The 22,381-nt window shown below is 40.5% G+C and overlaps 1 protein-coding gene across 6 annotated transcripts in view; it reads right to left on the reverse strand.

The window, feature by feature from the left end:
• NRXN3 (neurexin 3) overlaps positions 1-22,381 on the reverse strand; it is a 1,344,948-nt gene that overhangs the window by 288,762 nt on the left and 1,033,805 nt on the right. The window lies entirely within an intron of this gene.

Genomic DNA, 22,381 nt, shown 5'->3' on the forward strand with positions numbered 1-22,381 from the left:
AAGCAGTCAAGGATGGTCCAAAGCCTTGGGATCCTGCACCTGCATGGGAGACACAGAAGAGGCTCCTGACTCCTGGCCTCGGGTCAGCTCAGCTGCAGCTGTTGCACTCACTTGGGGAGTCAATCATCGAATAGAAGATCTTCCTCTCTGTCGCTCCTCTCTGTGTATCTGCCTTTCCAATAAATAAATTTTTTAAAAAAAGATTACTTCATTCTCTCTCTCCTCTCCCCCTCTCCTGTACTTCTCTCTCCCCACTTATCTGTTTTCTGAAAACATGTCTCTTCTTTATGTAGAGCTATGCTGGGAGGCATACCTCATCTATTCAAACATTTTGGATGTTTGCCCAATTGGAGATTTCAGCACGTATCTTTCAAGAAGACACCATCACAACTTAAGTAGCTCTGTCTATAGGCACTGTTTGGGGCCAAAGCCCCTCTGCAAATTCCTAAATCCGGTTTGAATGCATGACTTTCAAGCTTTTAGATTCTATTCTCTTGGCTTGAATTGCCTGCTGTAGTCATTAATTACTTTTTGTGGATATGAAAAAAAAAAAGAAATATCGCTCAATTTCCCTAAAGCCCCAGACCTTTATTAGTATTCACCAAGAAAAGCAATTATCTTTTTGTGCATTATTGATCTGTCTGGACACCGCCTCCCAGTGGAGCATCCATTTAGTCCTGGAATTTAAAATTCCTTGTAGTACCAACCTCTGTGTCACCATCTGAATTAATGTCCACTCCTCATACGCTGGCAGCCCACCTTTGATCAAACTCTGTCATGTGAAGCTTCCTCACATGGCATTTTGCTCATGATGAAAACATTTTGCTCATGTTGGTCATGCTTTTGGCATCTATCCATTTTACACTATCTGACACTACGTATTCTCCAGCCAACACATTTTTTAAATAGAAGGCATGCTGTTCAGCACATGACAACTGACCATGTCACAATATTTCCAGATATGAATGATTAAAGTGAATTAGCAATATCCTGTCACACAATTCCATACATCATCCCTTGAGATATAATATAATTCACTATATTCAGATTCTTTGAAAATGTTACTGATTGGAATGTTTGAAAGTCATACATTAGCTTTAAAAGTATCTTGCAAAGGAGGACAGGAGGAGGCTTGTATACCAACCCTGAAGACTCCTGGATCCTCACCAAGGACTATCAGTATGAGCACCAAGGTCTACATCCCAACTGCCAAGGAGACCACGGGGAATTGGAGTACCTTCGGAGGCCATGAACTCTGAGGTCATCCACTCCCACTTGGATCTACCACATGGGCTAGAAGAAGTCCAAATCCTTACTTGCAGGATCCAAGGGCATCAGAACAACAGCCAGGATCCCTGAGCAGTCCGCAGAAACAGAACAGTAAACTTCATTCGGGACTAGGGAGGGGAGCTTTCTCGAGTCCTAGCTTGGTTGCAACTTTGGGTCCCCATCCTCTCTGGCAATGACCATCAGGATCGCTCTGGAAATCCCTCAAAACAAACAAACAAACAAACAATCTAGGATAGACAGAGAACAACAAGGAAAGCTTGGAATCAGACAGGAAATGGTCAGCGTGGATTCACTTATACCTTACTAGGTGGGACACAAAGATTAGTTACTGCTCACTAGGGTATTGAAGATTTCTCTGCACACCCCTCCTAAAACTGTTTACCTAAACTGTTGGCAAATATCTTGTTAGAGGTATAAGCCAGTCTAGACTACCCAAAAGAAAAAGCCATGTTCAACAAAATTATGCTTCAATGCTATAAAATGCTAAATACTATAATGAAAATAGACACGAGACAGCTGAATAGTAATCTATAGCCATTTTAAGGTGTATAGAACCTGACTGTATATAAACTAAAATTGAGATGTCAATGAAGAAGCCACAGGATGTGGTTAAGAACTTGCATTTTTTGGGCCCGGTGGCGTGGCCTAGCGGCTGAGGTCCTCACCTTGAGCCCACCGGGATCCCATGTGGGCACCGGTTCTAATCCCGGCAGCTCCACTTTCCATCCAGCTCCCTGCTTGTGGCCTGGGAAAGCAGTCGAGGACGGCCCAAAGCATTGGGACACTGCACCCACGTGGGAGACCTGGAAGAGGTTCCTGGTTCCCGGCTTCGGATCGGCGCATACCAACCCGTTGCGGCTCACTTGGGGAGTGAATCATCGGACGGGGGATCTTCCTTTCTGTCTCTCCTCCTCTCTGTATATCTGACTTTGTAGTGGAATAAATAAATCTTTATAAAAAAAAGAAAGAACTTGCATTTTTTTAACATATTGGTTACTCAATACTATGTCATTTAATTCCACAATGTTATAAATTGTTGCTGATGTTATGTTGGGACTTTTAATTGATCGGGATGATACTCTGCCAGCTCTACCATCAGACCAGAGATGGTCTCCCCAACAAGTCGTTGAACTTAATCTGGACAATAAGATGCTGGACTCTATGCTTGGTATATGCTTGCAATGAAAGAATCTCAACTGAACTTGAGCTGTGGTAATGCAACAAGGCGGAGGAATCCACCATGGTGGGAGGGTTTGGGGAGGGGTGGGGGGAATCCCAGTACCTATAAAACTGTGTCACATAATGCAATGTAAAACTGTGTCACATAATGCAATGTAATTAATAAAAAAGAAAGAAAGAAAGAAAGAAAGAAAGAAAGAAAGAAAGAAAGAAAGAAAAAGTGAATTGCAAAATCACTTAGAAAAGATTGAAAACAGTATGACAAATTCAAGTGTGTTTTCCTAGACTTACCGATTCATGAGATTAATTTTAGGGCATGTTTTTCTGATTGATCACCTGTTTCAGTTGGCATTAACTTTCAAACTGCAAAGTTGAGTGTTGCTATTGATTCTTCTGGAGTTTTGGAATATACTGAGTTAAAAAGTTAGAATTTCAGATTTCCTTCGTGGGTTGGCCAGCAAATAGTGATGTCTTCCTAGTGCAAGCTTTCTAGTTCAGTACATGTAGTACAACTGCTGGCATTCGCTGATAAGACAGGACATGTGTTACTTATCTTAGATCACAGTGATAAAAAAATATATATAATTGCCAGTTGGTTATGTGTATCAGGCAACTAACTTCTGAAACAGAGTCAGGTATAATCTAAACTGATACAAAAATACTTTAAAAACACTTTGACAGAAGCGGTGTTTAAACTAGAAAAGAGTATTCTTAGCAGTTAAATATACTCCTTAATGGACTTTGCTATGTATTAGGGCAAATAGATTGTTCTGCCCAAATTTATACATTGCATTAAATAGTAATCGGCATTTGTAGGATAGATTCACATCTCCTTTTTTATTAGGTAGGAAAACTTGTGTCTTTACACTGATGCCTTTCAGGAAAATTTTGAGGTACTACAGTCAAATAAGCTCCAAGATTTTACAAAGCAAGCATCGACAGTGGCCCAGAGTGCAGTGCTCTTTCACCCTCGTTAGAAAAGGCAGGCACTGTTTGGGCATATCAACGTAAACGGTGATAAACCAGTCCCTTGGTTTCATTTTAACATCTATAAAGTACAACAAGGCAGGTGCTAGTACTCTGTAAACAGAAAGAACCTGGGCTTTGGTTCTGGGTAAAATGAGATTTCAAATCTTGTCTCAAATTTTTCCAAGTGACATGAACCTTTCAAGTCATTTGCCCTAAGATTTGGATCTTGAATTAGAAAATGGCTGTTGCGGTGGCTCAGATTTGACACCACTGAGAGTGTCACAGGAAAACACACACACACACACACACACACACACACACACCCTTGATAATCCGTCAATGCTTCACAAATCATAGATATTTTTACTAAGGAAATAATCACTTCATTTGAAGAACGTCTTTATTCCTATGAAATACTATAATTGGACATGGTCATCACTAAGGGCTTTCTAAGAAAAAGTTTCTAAAAATACACAGATTTCTAATTTCTTGAAATTAGACTTTAAAAGGAGAATTTTGAGGATTTCATGTTTATCTTTTGAGCAAAATGAGCCACTTGCCCCTGGTAGTTAGTTCAACACCAATGCAGATGTTATCTTATCTGGTCTACTTAAACAAATTTCAGAAGTAACTCTCCCTTGTCTGCCTTTGAGGCAGCTTTGTCTTGCAATTTGTTGGACTTGCTAATGACACCAATACCACAACACAGGAAAGAACCTGGAACTCAAAGAATTACTGGTTCTTTGAGGCCTAAATCACAAGAAGTTAAGTAATCATGAAAGGAAAAATATGAGCCGTCAAGAATATTGGAATTGGGTCTGGTACAATGGCTTAGCAGCTAAAGTCCTCGCCTAGAACATGCCGGGATCCTGTATGGGCACCGGTTCTAATCCCAGCAACTCCCAGCTCCCTGCCTGTGGCCTGGAGAAGCAGTTGAGGATGGTCCAAAGCCTTGGGACCCTGCATCCGCATGGAAGACCTGGAAGAAGTTCCAAGATTCTGGTTTCAGATCGGCACAGCACAGGCCGTTGCGGTCATTTGCGGAGTGAATCAGCAGACAGAAGATCTTCCTCTCTGACTCTCCTCCTCTCTGTAGTTCTGAATTTGCCATAAAAATACATAAATCTTTTTTAAAAAGAATATTGGAATTGAAGAAAAGCCTCTGAAAGCATGTATGCAACAATAAAGAATATTTATTCCTGGTAATAGTATGGTCCAGCGTGACCCAGCTCCTAAACTGGACATGCTTATGTAGTAACTCTAAATATTATAAAGCATTACATGATAATATGCTTACTTGGGGAAAAAGCTGCTGTGTGCCAGGCATAATGTTATACATGTTAGATATACAAACACTTTTAATAAAAGGACTTATAATGTGCGTAAGATGACCCTACAGTTCAGGTGGGCAAATGACGGCACCTGCTTAGGATATCCTAGAAGCAAAAGCTAGATCACGGAATGAAAAGCCTGAGCTGCAACCCAAATCCTAATTCTGAGATGAAGAGTTGATTGAAAAGACACTCTGTAGACGTGTTGAGGATGTAACGATGAGGTTTCATACATTTGATTGAAATATTCAACATTAAAATTTGCTTTACAGAAAAGTTTAATATTAGCTGTGAATTGTCTCTATTTTTTTTTCCCCTCAGAGTCTCTAGAATCACTTGCAACATGGTCTCTTCCTTTCTCCACTGGAAGAGAAACCAGTATTGAACCTCCTTTGCTTTTTTCTCACTTCATGCCTTGCTTCCTCCAATGAGGTCAATCTTACCCTTCTCTTTTTCATGCATTATAAATAACTCTTTGTACCCGTTCCCTCCTATATAAAGCACCCTTATATCTTCTTCATTCTCAAAACATACAGATACTCTTTTGCTATCCTACTACCTTGAAAGAAGTGATGATCAAGTTTTGATCTCTTGATAAGCAGGAAAGATGTAGTTCTTACTTTTGTTATTACAAAGAATCTATCACAAATTAAGTTACTCTCAGTCAAGAGTATATACTTCCACAGTGTCAGAATTTGGAATAAAATTCATAGACCCAAACGCTCTCCTGCCAAACAGTGCCTATTGATGCCAATTTTTGAGCTGGCTGCTTTCAGGTAAGAAAACCACAATGAATTCCACTATCCACTTGTCCCTGGAGCATGGAGCTTGCCTTATGCATTTAACGGAGCTGCCAGCCTTGGGTGCCAGGGCCCTACTTATGATAAGTGACATATCTCTAATTATCGCGCTGAGCAGACACAGTAATCTGTCTTCCCAGGTATGATGGCCCATTAATAACTCTCTGGGGACAGGAGGAAGCATCCCAGAGGCTGTCCTGTCACATGATCTACTCTTTGATATGGAGTTCCCATCACCAGGACTAAGACACTCCCCAAATGTCTCGCAACACTCATTGTTTCTCTGCTTCTCGCAATATACTACCAGGCAGCAAGCCCCTTATCATTTAATAACATTCCTGATACCGAGAGCTGGAGGAAATGGAAACACTGCAAGGGAGTGGGAAGAGCGCGTCAGGAGCACAGGGCATTGGGGTTATCACACAGGCTGCTGCAGTGATTTCTGGCAGATTCACAGATAGGCTGTAACCCTGCTGCTGCTGGAACGCTTAGGCTGGACAGTCTTCTAGAATATGGGCTTCTGAGATCACTGTTTCCATCTAAAATGAAACAGTTTGATGGGAGATAATGTCTCAGGAGTCTGTCCTGAGATTCAGAACTTATTTTTGGTCCAAAATCTGAGCCTCCGGCTATGCATTCATATATTAGGTGGGAAAATCCTTTTCTCTGTATAGCCCAGGGGTATGCGACCCATGCTGAATGCCATTTCTTCATTTTATATCACAAAGACTTGGTGAATAGTAACAACAATAACAAATTCCTATGCTTACACGAAATTCTAATTGTGTAACCATATCTGAAAATTTCTTAAAGAAAATCTTATTCAAATTGGTAGGCTCAAATATGTAAAACAAGTGAAAGTTTTCTTGGAAAAAAAATATCATCTCTCCTTAAGCTTCCATGGTATGAACAGTATGCCTAAGTATACAGAAACATGCTTACAGTGTCCTCTGCTTTTTTTGTCAATTTTTCCAAGTCACAAAATAGATCAAATATAGTTTTGAGGCAATTCCATCCCTTTATTCTTCAAAATGTGATACTCACAGCCATACCCGGGATAAGATGTGCTATTCTGACCTTCCTGGTTTAGGAGGATATTGAAATATCAGAGAAGCTACAAAGATGGGCCTGAGAAAAGTGTGACAAAGGCAAGAAGATAAAACACATGAAGAGAGGTGGTGAGAGCTAAATTTATAAAGGCTGGCGAAGCAATGACTCCAGGGGACTTGATCACAGCCTATAAATACCTTCAAGGTAACAATATAATTGAAGGAACAAAATCATTCATAGTCTCAGAAGATGATAAGACTTAAAGCAGTAGCCTGAAGCAATGGAAGAAACATTTGAGGTAGAATTGCTAGGAGGGGGTTGGGAAGGTTTCTTTTCCCCTGACGTGAGAGAAAGAACAGGCATAGTATTCCTAAGGGAAGTGTTTGAAGCATTTTGATGGAGACAGCTCAAAGCCCTTGAGTAAAACATGATGGTAATAATCAATTCTCTTAGAATTTAGAGCACCCAACTGAACTCTGAGAGATAGCCCCATTCCATGAGGGCTCAGCAGAGATTTATGGGAAGGTCCCTAATTAAGAGAACAGTCAAGGAAGTGCTGATTCATCAATATTGTAAAATTAGGGACAAAAATTGGAAAAATGTGTTCTTTTGTGTATACTATATTTAATGTTACATTTTAGGATACTCAACTTTCCCCAGAAAAAAATTAATCAAATGTTTAATTATAAAGTAACAATCTGGTTCTATATGAAGTTTCTCGAAAGAGTACCATTTGGGAGTAGCACTGAATTGCAATCACCTTACAGACCTCAGTGACCTTGTCAGCATGTGTTTCCAGAAGGTGGGATGGGGGAAAGTGGCAGCTTTGCTTTTCATTGTCTGGCCATTCTCTCTGAGTTCCTGAGATGGCATTTGGCAGCTGGCAGCAGAGTTGGAGTTCACACAAGAGCGTTCCCTTCAGGCATTTTAAACCACACACGCACGCATGCACACACACACACACACACACACACACACACACACACACACATTTTTCCTACTGTGTGAAATGAACTATTCCTTGTGAATTCTGTCATCTTGGCCTCTGCACAGGGAGACAGGACAATGTACACACAGCCTTCTGACCAGCTCACATCATGTACAACCAACCACCCACTCAGCTTTTGGAGTCAAGCTTTAACTGTTTGGCAACATCAGTCTCTTGTGGAGAGAGCTCAAACTGCATGCCTCAAAGGGAAGTTCAGTCTTCCTGCTAGATCTGGGGTTTCTACCACAGGAGAAGGCATTGTTGAAGTACTATTTATATCAAATACTCTTAGTAAAGAAGTGTTTGTAGAACCACAGGGAAAAGGCTCTTATCACATCCTGTATGAGCTGTGTTTGTTTTCATTCTCCTTGATTTTAGTTTTTAAGATAGGTTTTATTTTTACTTGAAAGTCAGAGTTACAAGGAGAAAAAGAGAGAGAGAGAGAGAGAGAGAGAGAGAATATTCTATCTGCTGGCCCTTCCACAAATGGCTGCTGGATTGGTATGAAGTTGGGAGCCAGGAGCCTTATGTAAGTTCCGCATGTGGATGCAGGGGTCCAAGCCCTTGGGCCATCCCCTACTGCTTTCCCAGGCCACAAACAAGGAGCTGGATAGAAGTGTAACAGCTGGGACATCAACCAGCACCCATGTGGGTCGCTGGCACTGCAGGTATAGGATCAGCCTGCCATACCATTGCGTTAATCTGCCAGGATCACTTCCAAGTAGAGCATTTTTAAATTTTCATTTAAAGAACAGGATCTGTTATGATATGATAAATATTGACATTTGGATGAAGCATTCTTTGGAGAAATATTGTAAAATATTCTTGAAGCCCTGCGAAGCTGTAGCTTTATAAAATACAGAACATCAGAGAAACAAGAGAAAAAGACTTCTATGATTTTCCCCTAGAGCTAAGTTAGTGTGTCTGTGTTTCAATCCAATGTTTGCATGTGTTTAATGCATACACACAGCTTGAAGGAAGGAGGGAGCACATTCTCTGTTTTGCAGTGTTTGGGTGTGACTCAAAGGAAAACATGTGGTTCCATTCTGTTTCTTGTAACATTCAGTTAAGTAAAAAGAAAATCTTAATTTGTACTAATACTGTCACCACAAACAGTGATCTTGTAAGTGATGGAGGGCGAAGAGTGAAAGTTATGAGGTCAACCTATGGACATATGATCTAGGCAGGCTTGGAACGTGTGCCAGAAATGAGCAGTCTTTCCCCAGGGAGCATGAGGTTTCATTTGGTTGATTTAGGGTTTCTCATTTCCTCAGGCATAGTGCTTTTTGGATGTCATTAGCAATTTTCTATCTGCTTAACACAGGTGGATGCATAGAAGGAATTCTCTCCATAAAGCAAAGCAACGTGAATGACCATGTTCATTTCCAAGAAAAAGAAACATGGATTAAGCTTTAAGTAACTATTCTTTTTTTTTTTTTTTTTTACTTCAATTTGAAAACAACCTAGAGTGGTTCTCAGGGTGCAATACAGCCAAGCAGATGAGAAGTTCTTCTGTTATTTTTAAAAAGCAAAAACAAAAAACCTGCATACAGAAATTTGGGGGAGATGAAAAATGGAAACAAAAGTGAGATGGGTGGTCAGTGTATTATTTGTTAGTAACAATAATGGTACCATACCACAGTGTCACAAAACTGCAAACTCAGGTTATCATTGCTTGTACCCATTAGGGATTGCACAGAACAGAGCTCCATGTGGAAAGAGTGCTCTTCTAAGTCCTTCACTCTTATATTGCCAGAGTTTACAACTACAAGAGAGACAAAGTAAAAAATAACTATACAAAGGAATATTTTTTTCCTCTAAAGTAAATTATTGATTTCTGTAGGTCTGGAAATTCTACCCTTTCCCACTTGTCACCTAAGATGAATTTTGTCACAGTGTACTCCTTGTATATTCCTCTACTAATTCTTAACTAATCACATGGGAGTTTTGCCTTCTCCTGAAAGTCAGCTATAGGATGAATGCTATAGAATGGAACAGCAGGTGCAGCTGCCATTTTGGATACCAGCAGCCCATATTAGAGCATTTGATTTGGATCTCAGCTAATCCAGCTTCTTGCTAATAATAGGCCTCGAAGAAAGCATTGGATGGTCCAAATGCTTGGTCTCATGCCATCCACTTGGAAGTCCCAGATAGAGTTCCTGAGTCCTGGCTTTACTTGGATCAGCCCTGGGGCATTTAGGCAGTGAATCAGAGAATGGAATACAGGAAGATTTTCTTTCTCTCTTTCTCTCCCTTCCTTCCTTCCTCCCTTCTTTATCATAATGCCTTTCAAATAAACAAATAATCTTTAAAAAGTCAAAAGTAGATGTGTTTTGTGATTACTTTACTGCTACCTCATTCACATGTCACACAAAAACTCAACTCCTTTTTCATACTTTAATGTTGAATTTGAGTTTGCTGTTAAGCCACGCAACAAAACCTGTTCCAATAGTGCTGATCTAAGTAGCAACCATGAACGCCTGTTAACCTTAAGAATTAGGCATCAGGCCAGAGGCAGCTTAAAAGAAAATTTCACCCACTTCAATAACTGTGATTTCCAGAGTGAAGGTCTACCTTTGAAGTCCTTACTATACACTGTCACAAGACATTGAAAGCCAATAGACCAGGAGATGGCAAGCCAGGGCTGCTGTGACAACATGCATATCTGGTTTTAAACTAGAAACGCAGAAATTAAATACTAATTTACAGAGAAAGTAGATATGTTTCCACATTATTTGGGATCATTTATGGTACAAGTAAGCATATTTAAAAACGTATGATACAATATCTATTGTTCCCTGAAATAGGAGGAAGCATTTATGCAATAATCTGTTATGGAAACTAAGATTACCTATGAAACCCTTCATCTGCTCTATTATATTTAAAACCTCAAATTAGTTGCTAAACCAAATGTTTTATTTTGTGTGAGTCTATTTAAGGAAGCAATTTAAATGTAACTGGGTGTCTTAATGTCACCAGCAACATTTCTGAAAGGAGTAAACAGTAAATGAATGTAATGTGAAATGGAGGGTTTCTTTCAAATACACAATTAAATGACTTAGTTCTCATACATTCTGTTTCAACCATAACTCTGCGTACCATCCAACTACTGCTGCTTACCATTCATAGCTGTATTCACTTGAAGAAATCACTTGGGTGGGCATGTAGCTAGTGGCTAAGATGCTCGTTGGGATACCCAGAGTTCTTATGTGTCAGTTTTGGCTCCATTTCTGATCAGCCTCCTGCTAATTTGCACCTTGGAAGGTAGCAGGTGACAGCTCAAGCAGTTGGGAACCTGACACTTATGTGGGTGAGTAGAGTGAGTTTCTGGCTCCCAGCCATAGCCTGACCCAATCTTGGCTGTTACACTCACTCAGGGTGTAAATCAACATACGGGAATTCTGCCTACATGTCTACATCTCGAATAAATGAAATAAATAATAAAGCTAGAAAAATTAAACAACAGGATCTACTAAATTTTACACCTGCAACCTATGTTGCCTGCATACTATATCCTATCAAATAGGTCACTCATTGTGAGAGGACCACAGCAGCTCCTGGCATCCTATGTTGCTTCCTCCGAGTAAGGGCTCTGCTCTGCCAGTGGCCTTGGGGCTAACCTAGCTATTGAAACTACAACTTCAGTGACTCTTTAGACCTCACCTTGAGGTCTCCAGTCACAATTCCCCCAGCACCAGGGGCTTCTGTGGTGTGAGGTGCACCAATATTATTACGAAAAACAATTTTACCTACTGGAGTTTCAATGGTGACAGGAGCCTTTCACATGGGTTCTCTCATTTGAACGACCTCAGAACAGCGTGAGGATGCAGGAGGGCACAGATGCCTCCATTGTGCATGTAGGCTAACTGCTAGCTGGTGAATCTGTTAGGATTAAACCCCGAATCTATCAATTTTAGCTTAGTAACAGAAAACACAACAGGGAAGGGAAGAAAAGCAGAATGCTGGTGAAAGGACTGAAATTATAACAGCTGTATATCATAATAAATAAGGACAAACATGGTATCTTCACAAACTTCAGATGAAAGAGGTGTGACTAACAGGTGTGACAAAATAGTGAAACTACTTGTACTGGAAACTAATTTCTCTAAAACCTTCTTATCTAGGTTAGCCCTTAGCCTCTAGTCTTTTTGTTTTATCTCCTTTTCTATCTTCATCTCATACATCTATGCGTTTATTTACCAAGTTCTTGCTTAAATATCTTCCTAGAGATCTTAGAAATCCTCAAAGCTTCCACTGTTAGCACCAGGCTGTGAACTTTCTAGTCCCCAACTCCAGCCCTGGCCTCTCTGAGTAAATCACACATTTCTAATTGCAGATATCAAAGGTCTCACTACTGAATGCCTCCTGTTTTACAACGCGATAATCAAACTTAGCTTATTGTAAAATCTGCTGAATTTAAATAAGTCTCTTGTTTTTCTATTGCTGTTGTTGATCAAAGAACAACCTTCCAAGGATAGATATTCCTCACTTGTTCCGTTTCCATCCAGCCAGCTGGCACCATCTGTCGATCCTGCCTCTGAAATGTTGTTTGGAACTCATTACTTTCCTGTCATCAATATCATAGAATATTTCCTTAAAAATACTTCTCTTCAGATACTAAGGAAATAACTTTCTATATATCTTCCTTTAACACACTAAAAACTACTAAAGAAAACCCTTCAAAAAACCTTCCTAAAATTAAGTTCAGGGCATTTCAATTTTTACTCAAATCTTTGAGTCAATGTTCTTCCTCAGCAATGGGATCAGCAGTATGGTACTCAAATTTTTCACACTATTTTCTGAACAGATCTAGAAAGAAAAATATAAAAGGGCTCACATGGTGGCACAGCACATTAATCCCCCACCCTGTTGTGCTGGCATCTTATATGGGCACCAGTTTGTGACCTGGCTACTCCGCTTCTTCACTTATGGCCTGGAAAGACAGAAGGGGATGGCCCAAGTCCTTGGGACTTCACAGCCATGTGGCAGACGCAGCTGTGGATCAGCTCAGCTCTGCCCACTGTGGCCATTTAGGGAGTGACCCAACAGACAGAAGACCTCTCTTTATCTCTCTTACTTTCTCTGCAAAATCTGCCTTGAAAATGAGAATAAACAAATCCCTTTTATAAATAAAAATTACAAATTACAAATAAAAACAGCTATCACTAATTAGGCATTTAGTTTGAACTAGATAACCATTATCTTCATACATTTTACTGTAAATCTTTATACAGACATGCAAAGTGATATTATTATTACCATTTGTGCTTTATAGCATAATCAAAAAATTTAGTCAGAGCAATACAGCTAGTTGGAGACAGAAGTAGATCCTGAGCCACAGACTACCTGCCTCTCGCACATATGGACTCCATTATACATCACCCATTTTACTGGTACATCACTTATTCTAGTAACACTGAATCCACTAATTTGAGGACCCATCCTATATATCATTCCTTTGATATTCATTCTACTATCCTTATCTGGCATAGCTCTTCTTAGACCTGTACCAGTCAAACTTTGCCTACCACGTCTATGTATATTTCAAAGAACTTCACAACCAGTAATATTCTAACCTTCCTTGGTAAACAGATAATTCTTTACACAGAGTTATATGTATTCTCATATTTCTCCCTTCTTCACATCTTCAATAACTTCAAATAAATCGTTGCTCCATAAATACTAATTGAATTAAAACGATCACCTGTCTGCTTCCTACTCTGAAGCTTTTGTTAGGATTGCAATAGTAATTAAGGATCAGAACTGGATATAAAAGCCCGTTCAACCATTTATTAGCAGCCCTATCTTGGGAAAATTCTTTAACTTCATTAAACATTAGTTGCCTCATTTATAAAATGAAGATATTAATAGTAACTTCCTCATTGAGTGGATGTGAGCCTGTGTTAAGATAATAAAACAAAGCTCTTGCACAGTATTTCATCAATCAATGTTAGCTGTAAGTGATAGTAGTGGCAGTAATGTAACATCTTTAAAGATGGGGATTAAGTAAAAGTAAAAAGCAATAACCTATCCATTAAACTCTCCACCATTTTTTAAAAAGCTTAGTATAAAAAAATAAATTGAATAACCTAAGAAGTCAAAAATAGAATATGAGACGCAATTGCCAATTGTCTGTTGTCATTGTGAGTATGAATTGAGTTCAGGATGAAGGTTAGTTTGGTCAAATCAGCAGGGCTCATCTAAATGTGTTTAAGTGATTCTAAGCTCCAAAGATGTCATTGCAGGCTGGAGAAAGACAAGGCTAGGTGTCAGTGTTATCTTTGAGGCTAATCCAGTTATACATTTCCCTCTGCCATTTATCAGCGAATCACTAACAAGTTGCAACAGCTGCGGTGACAGCACCAGGATCTAAGTGCATGGTTCTGTCGAGTGGGTGGCTAATGAATTCCCCCATCAATATGCTCAGCTTCCCTGCCTTTTGCGTGCATCCAGGGACCTAAAATCCATCATCTATAGCTTCAGGGAGTCAATAAGTTATTTCTTGTCCTGTTGCCCTGAACAATATCCCAAGAGTAATGACTAGCAACAGTGCAAACAGAGGGACAATGAGATAACTCATCCGACCCAGGATGTTACAGGAAGCTTGTGGTAAATTCACACAGGCGCTGCATTCACCTGATGCCATGGAGAGTTGGCCTTGCCTGTGGCCCTTTGGGTGGTGCTACCTAAACAAGCTTCTGCTCTTCAGAACCTGTGTGGCTGCGTGATGACGCCAGTGATTTAGGAAAGAACCTGCCTGCCTGCCTTTAAGTCAGTAACATGGCCAACTCTTACAATGTGCATCAGTTCAATTCAAGCTGCAGAGACTGATTACGGCTGACTCATTGTTCAGGAAAATGAAATACAGTGTTCCTTGAGATTCAAACGTTAATCGAAGAAAAACATTAATGTGCCTATGGCATTAAAATTTATCCAACACTCAAAGTTCACTCTGTCAGCAGCTGTACATATATCCTGGAGACTACGGTATAATCAATGAAAAACCGAATTTCCTGCCTGTGACTGCTATGGTCCTTCAAGCTTCTTAGCTCTCAGGAGCCAAGATGAATCACATTTCCCCAACTCAGAGCCCTTTGCCTGGCAGATAATAAGTACTTGATTTAGAGATGACCTGTGAAGCTCAGGAGCTAATTTCTCTTCATCTTAATTTTCCAAATTTCAAATTATAGATGCATCAAAGATTGTGGAACAAAAGACTATCCAGGGGCACTAGTGTGAATGGCAAAAGAGAAAGATGGGGCCATGTTTGCTACTCACTGACTACCAACCATTAGATAGTCTCTGCACATTTTATCAGTTCAATTTCTGCCATTCTATTCATTGTGTATTTCACCTGCATATTAAATTTATGGTAAATTTTCCTTCAATAACTCGTGAAGATCTGTGAAATAATTTCATCTGTCACAATGCCTTCAGATTTCAGATTTTCCTGGTGGCAGCTCCCCTCTCTGCACAGACAGGCTGATACCCAAGGGGGCCTCAGAACCAGCAATTCCTTTCCTCTTCTTCCTCTTTCCTTCTTCTTCCAACTCATCCTTCAAACTCACTATTCCCATTTAACGCAGTTAACACAAGTAAAGCAAAAACAACTTGAGGATAGAACATGTTACACTTTTCCTGCTGCGAGTACAGTGGCATTGGGATCATTACACTGATGGAAACCAGAAGTGCCTGGGGAAAGGACTATGATACTGTTTACAAAGACACCAAAGAAGCTGCAGGAGTAACATCCTACAGGCTTAACTCGTTTCTCCAACAAGTAATTAAGATCCACCTAGTGCTAAAGGGATGCTCCCAAAACCCCAGTTGTAGATCTAATTAATCCCTAAAGTCATATTTGGAAAAAGAGTGTTGTGTGCTTTATGTGGCTTATTCATTGGTTTGCAAAAGGGACACAAATGGGAATATTAAAAAATGAAATTGGACTCAGTTGCAAAACATTTTTTCCTTTCCACTAATGTGTGTCTGTATTTGTGTGCAGTGTTCCTAATGCTGTCATCACCTACCTGATATTAGATCAATCAAACCACCCTTCCTCAGGCATGGAGTTGCTTATTGACAACAACGGCTCTTGAGTACTTAATTTCACTCGCTCCTTAGGAAAACCCTGTACCGGAACATAATCACATTTCAAAGTGAAGGAACATGAAACTGCAAGTGGCAGAGTGACTTGTTCAAAGTAGAATGGCTCAGTAGGTGCTGAGAGAAATGGGACTTGAGCTCAAATCACTTGATTTCAAAAATCAGTGTTTTGTTTCTTACAGCATACTGCCTCTCACATCCATGCGTGGAATCAAAATCATCCAATATCTGGGGGCATCATAGAGATTGGAGAAAACACAGCTGCCGTGGGCCCAGCTTACATACACATTCCTCTCATCCAATCAGCACTTCCACACTCCTTCCCAGTTTCTCCTACTCTGTTGGGATGGCCTGGCTAAGATGGAGGCTGTGAAGCGGTGCCCAGCAGGCTCTCTCCATACAAGTGGCTAATGACCTGGAAAAGCTCCTTAGTCCAGAAAAATCCAAAGAGGACTTATTCACTAAGAACAAATAACAATGAAAGGAAATACCAAGCCAACCTGCAGTGCCCAGCACTCTGTGGGAAACAGAACTGCCTCTGCTGGACGTTTTGGTTGTTTTTCTGTTCTTTGCCTCTTGACTTGTAATACTAGTCTCAAAAGCGCCAGCACTACCCTACACTCAATTGCAGATTTCCCCCCAAACAAAGCTCCCAGTCAAATTCTGTTTTGTCTCTTGCCAAATCCAGAGATGAATCTAAGTGAAGGGCCACCTAGTTTATCGAGGACTAGAAAATGTTTATGGTTTTCCATAAATATCCCACCTAGAGACAGCCACAGGGAGGCATCCAGGTTAACAATTTATAGATGCAATAGAGATGAGGAACAGATCATTAATCATAATTCAGATTTGCTCCCATTTATTCTCCAGGAGTCTCTTTGAATGATATAAATTATGGCAAAGCAATACTTAACAACCTAAACTTAATAAATATCCAATTTTTGCACCCATGGCATTGCAAGAATATCTCCCAAACTGTTTTTGGAGAGCCTAGGTTTCAGAAGAAAAATTTGCCACTAGAAAAAGGAGGCTTGCCTGCACAGGTCTGTGTGTCTTCCCTTACCTTGTTTTATCTGAGTATCTGCATTGTAAGTCAAAATGGAAATTTTTTATTATTCATTTTTATTACAAAGTCAGATATACAGAGAGGAGGAGAGACAGAGAGGAATATCTTCCATCCGATGATTCACTCCCCAAGTGAGCGCAACGGCCGGTGCTGCGCCGATCCGAAGCAGGGAACCTGGAACCTCTTCCAGGTCTCCCACGCGGGTGCAGGGTCCTAAAGTTTTGGCCCGTCCTCAACTGTTTTCCCAGGTCACACGCAGGGAGTTGGATGGGAAAATGGTGCTGCCAGGATTAGAACTGGTGCCCATATGGGATCCCGGTGGGTTCAAGGTGAGGGCTTTAGCTGCTAGGCCATGGCGCCGGGCCCAAAAGGGAAACTTTTAAGGAAGGTTTTAGATTCTTGTCAAACAACACCGATGCACTGACACACACATTTGCTCTGCTCGTGAAAGGCTCATAATTAAAAAATGGATCCAAGAGGATTTACTATAAATTATACACGGGGAGAAGGAAATTAATAGGATGTGTTTTCTTATATCCTGCATTAACTTCATAAAGAGAGGCTAATTGTTACACAGTTCTCCCAGTCTTCTCTTTGTTGGTGGTGAAAGGAGGCTGTGGGAAGCTTGATGTCAGTGACAGCAGGTGCCACGTGACAATCCGTTCTCAAGTTGTGTTCATTTTTTTCCTATCGTATAGATGAAGGAGAGTGTACCATAAGAATATTCCACAAAGCCTAGGTGTAAGGTCAGTTGGCAGAAGTCGCTTATAAGCGCTGGTGATTTCTCTCCAGATACTGAACAAGTTAACTTTTCAACCATAGACTCCAAAGGAAGTTACATATTAGAATAATTTTCCTAAATCTCCCGTCCAAAAACAACTTCTCTCCAAAGACATTTCATCCACGACTTCAGTGGTTGAAGGGTTAGCCTCTATCAGGTAAACCACTACATCACTGAAGTGCAAAACCATAGCAAAGAATTTTGAGTTAATTAGAAACCAATGGCTCTGAAACTATTTGAATCTCAGGAGTTTCACTGATTTGTTTCATGAACTAATTCTTACTTTGTTCAACACTTGTTGTCAAAGCCTATGGAAGCCCCATGAGGCTCAGATGAAGAGAAAACTTTTACCTTTAAAAGAAAATATCAAAAGAAAGAAGAGCTGCTCTTTCTTTCACTGTGCAGAAATTATCTGACTCTGTCCTTGTATTCCTATATTTCTTTGCTCAGTTATTTACCCGAAGGCCATAAATGCCATCAACTTATCTAAGTTCACCCATTCCTGCCACTTATCTTACATAACACTGCATGTTCCCAAATTAGCCATGCTCATTTATCTTCCTTTCTTTCAAAGTTTTGAATCATGACTCAAAATCTGGGATAGATATTTGGTACAGTGGGTAATACATTGGTTGGGATGCCTGTAACGCAAGCGAAGTTCCAGATCTACTCGTAGTTTCAGCTTCCTGATTATGCACAGCCCAGAAGATGGGAATGATGGCTCACACTGTTGGGTCCCTAGCACACAAACGGTAGAGCTTCATTGTGTTCTATGCGCCTGACTTTGGTGCAGTACCAGCTGTTCAGGCATTTAGGCATTAAATCAGCAAATGAGAGATTCTCTCTTTCTTTCTCTCTCTCTCTCTACCTCTCAATCTCTGTGTCTCTAAAATATGTGTAAAATAAATCATAAATAAATAAACAAAGCTTAAATTCTGTCACAGCAACTGATCTTAGTGTGCTACAAGAAGGATCAGAAGAGGACTGATAACTTTAACAGGCAAATAATTCAAGGGCTTTGCAGGAAGGTAAGTATCAGAAGTACCTGGTGTACCCTAAGAGTTTTTACTGCATGTGGATTTCAGGAGGACAAAGGAAGACAAATAAAAAAGGTCCAGCAGGTAAAGAGGGACAGAGCATAACTTAGAGCAGGTGTGACAAATAAGTAGTGCAAATCCATAAAGCCACACTTCAGCACAGGCAGCAAATGTGGCTCATGGAAGCTTTCTGGGTGTGCCTGCCAACCTCTCAAACCTTCCAGCGTAAAGCCTGAAGTGAGAGTGAGAAGCAGTGACAGCTGACAAGCAAGATAAAGCCTATTTAGCAGTCTTGCTCGGGGGACTCTATTACAGAACAGGCCTCACCTCTGGGTCAGACTCTGCTGTGTTCTTGGAAGAGCATTTTCCTTCCTTCCAATGAGCTAACACAGGGATGCAGTATTAGAATGACAGTGCTGATACTGCCTGAACCATGTTAGAGGCAGGACTTTCTAGGAATTATCTCCAGTATCAGTTTCTAAAACATTCATATTCATTATCTCTCTCTCTCTCTCTCCCCCTTGCTTCTTCACACACACACACACACACACACCCACACACACACACCATGCCTTCAGAGTTTACATCTCTGTTTTGATCAACTATAACTAACCTGGTCACTAGAGAACACAAGCATTCAGATATGCTCATTTCTTCCCAGTATTAATACTCACAATCAAAGAATGAAACTTTGTCCCAAGAACCCCTTGTTTTCTTTCCCTGTCCTTGGACACTGCCATGCTGCCAAGTCAAGCTAAGCTGAATTAAGCTACTGTCTGTGATGCCATCATTTCATACTGGAGAGTGGGTTCAAGACCTGGCTCTTTCCCTTTCAACCCAGCTTTCTCCTAATGTTCCTGGAAAGGCAGTAGGAGATGGTAGAAATTCCTGGATCACTGTCACCCTTTCGGGGACCAAGATGGTGTTCCTGGCCACTGGCTTTGGCATAGCTCAGAACCAGCTTTTGTAGTATTTGGGAAGTGAACTAGAGCTGGGAGAAATCTGTGTGTGTGTGTGTGTGTGTGTGTGTGTAGTGTTTCCCATTTTGCCATTCAAACAAACTAAATCTTTGAAAACTCCTGCTGCACACAGAAGCCACAATAGAACAATGATGGGAGATGTGGTCTTTGGGGTGGAGGGTGTTTTGGCTTGATGTTGAATGTCATTATAAACAAAAAGGCTTGCAAGAGTGGGTTTGTTCTTTTCTCCTAAGGACAGGACGTCCTTTGCTCTGGAGAACATAGCATTCAAGGCACAAAAATGGAGGCAGAGACAGCAGGTGCTCATCTGCCGTTGCTCGAACACAGACTTCCCATCCTCTAGGACTGTAAGAAATACATTTCTTTTCCTTATCAAGCATCTATTTTCAAATATTCTCTTACAGCAACACAAATGAACTAGACACCTGCTTTCATCTCCTCTTTATATCTGCCATCACTCTTCTTAGTTTCCCAGCTGGATTTTCTTCCAGGCAAACTGAAAGGTGGAATGAAATGTTTTGCCTCTCACACAATCCCTTCCACTTCCACTAATGGTCCCTCAGCTCTTTTCTTTTTTGAGTAATTTTCCTTAGCAAAAGGAAGCCAGCTATCCAGTAGGACCACTTTTCATGGGTTACAAAACTCTTACGTATTTATGGCTTTGTTTCCTTAATACAATCGCTTAAAATGTCCAGAGTAAAAAGCTGGTTTTACAACCAAAATTTGCAGTCTTTCTTGGATTCCTGTATTACCAAGTGTGGCAAGGAGCCTACTCCTCTTCCTTGGTAGAAACAAAGATAATGACGACGAGGGAATTCAAAGTGGTTTAAAAGTCTAGAGCAGCAAAATGACCTCAGGTTTCAGGGAGTCAGACACACGAGTTTTTCCCCATTGTGGATGCTCCAAGTTATGCGGTTGCTCCTATAGATGACTAACCCAAGTCTTGAAGAAAAATCTGCTAAGATTTCCCAACTCTTTAGGCAAGGCAAGCTTACTGGAGTTAAGTACCCTAGTACTCCAAGAATGTTCTGCCTATTATAACGTAAAACTTGCAGTACTATTACTCTGATTTTAAAACAATGTACTATTGTACCATGTGAAATCAAATGTACACGCTTAAAAACATGCAAGACACAGAGAACAACAGCAAACAATGGCTTTTCCTTGAATTCTTTGACCTTCAAAGCATGTACAGGGGCAGCTGCTTCTCACAGACACGAAGGTTTATGACTATATAATACATTAAACTGGAATGCTATAGTTTGGCTCCAAGTTTCCAAAACCCACATATCAGCTTTGCAAAAATGGTGCCAATTTCAAGAAAACTGTCAGAAAATAAGAAAATATCTCTCTTAAAGGGGGAGAGATCTTACCAAACACAAGTGGAGAAAAACAGACAGCACTAATAGTAACACACTATCTGAATTAAAAAGATGCTCAGGGCTGTAGCAAATCATATTTTTCTTAGTAAGTTACACTGAACTAAAAATGCAGATAAATCACCATAAAAATGCAAGTGAGCTGGTAATAATAGCCTAGTTATGGCTGCCATGAAATAGTCATTAAATTATATGCAGCATAAATCTCACAGAGTTACATAAATTATGGTGGTTGTTAAAGGCCAAATAAAGAGAAATCGTCCTGTTACAGCTGCCTTGCTCTTTGCTCCTTTGAGTGGCTTTTGAAAATGTCTAAGTTTTGCGCCTGAACATCAGATGGCTCCTGAAGCATCTCTGAGATAATTAAAAGTCCACAACTCTATCCAAGACCCCCCTCTTCCACATTCTAAAGGTAATCATTTCTTATGAGGTCTTCTCCGACCTTGTGGCAGAACTTTGTCCTGCTCTGGTTCTTGCAGGGACCGGACAGGTCCCCAGCTCAAGTTGTGCCCATTTAGCTGCTCCCGGTTCCAGGACATTTGGAGGAGCAGGTACTAGAGATGGGTGGTGTTGTGACTCCTGAGTTTCCTGTTTGCAGCTCCTGCCAATCAGGTCAAATTCCAGAGGCTGGCAATGGAATCTCACCCTCTGCTTCCCTCTTTTGACCTACATGTTAGTACAACTCCCAGATTCCCAGGCAGTGCTGCCTTGCCTCCTTTTTCGCAGTTTGGTAGTAATCCCCAGATGATTTTTTTTTTCTTAACTGCTTTTTTTCCACCCTGGCTATTTAAGCAGAATCTTATTGTTCCAAATTAAATCCATTCTTTTTAGCCTTGTCAGTGCTAACTAATGAGAACAATTCCTCTCTTTGCTCTTGGTGGCTGTACTATGAGTGCTTATAGATGAGAATCATATCTTTTGTTAGCCTACTTTCTTAACTGCAGACTGCACAGGTGATAAAATGGGTTAATTGTTGCTATAAAAATATTTTCTATCCTCATAGCGAAGTCATTTTTTCCTCCAAATCATTTTAATTTCCTAGACTTGCACTGTGTTCTTAAGATCTGCAGGGCCTGAGCGTAGCATACTTTTGGGTCCATATATGCCAAATGTGAAGCCCAGAGCTGGACACGCAACACACACCGCTTTGGTCACTGTATCTTTTCTTTCTTGCCTGGCCCATTCTGACACTTAGGCTTCAGTTTTTATCACACACAGCACATCTCTCCAAGGAAACTGGCAGCCTCAGAGAGAGGTCACCTAAGCACGGTCAGCCGATTTTTTTGTAGATAAAACTTCATTGTAATATAGCCACACACACTTCTAAACAAGCAGATAGATGGTCTGTTGAAGAACTGAGTAACTTTTACAGAGACTATATGATGTGCACAAATCCAAAATATTTACTGACTGGTTCACCACAAAGTG

The sequence above is a fragment of the Ochotona princeps genome, chromosome 26 (assembly GCF_030435755.1).
Source record: "Ochotona princeps isolate mOchPri1 chromosome 26, mOchPri1.hap1, whole genome shotgun sequence".
NCBI classification, from domain to species: Eukaryota; Metazoa; Chordata; class Mammalia; order Lagomorpha; family Ochotonidae; genus Ochotona; species Ochotona princeps.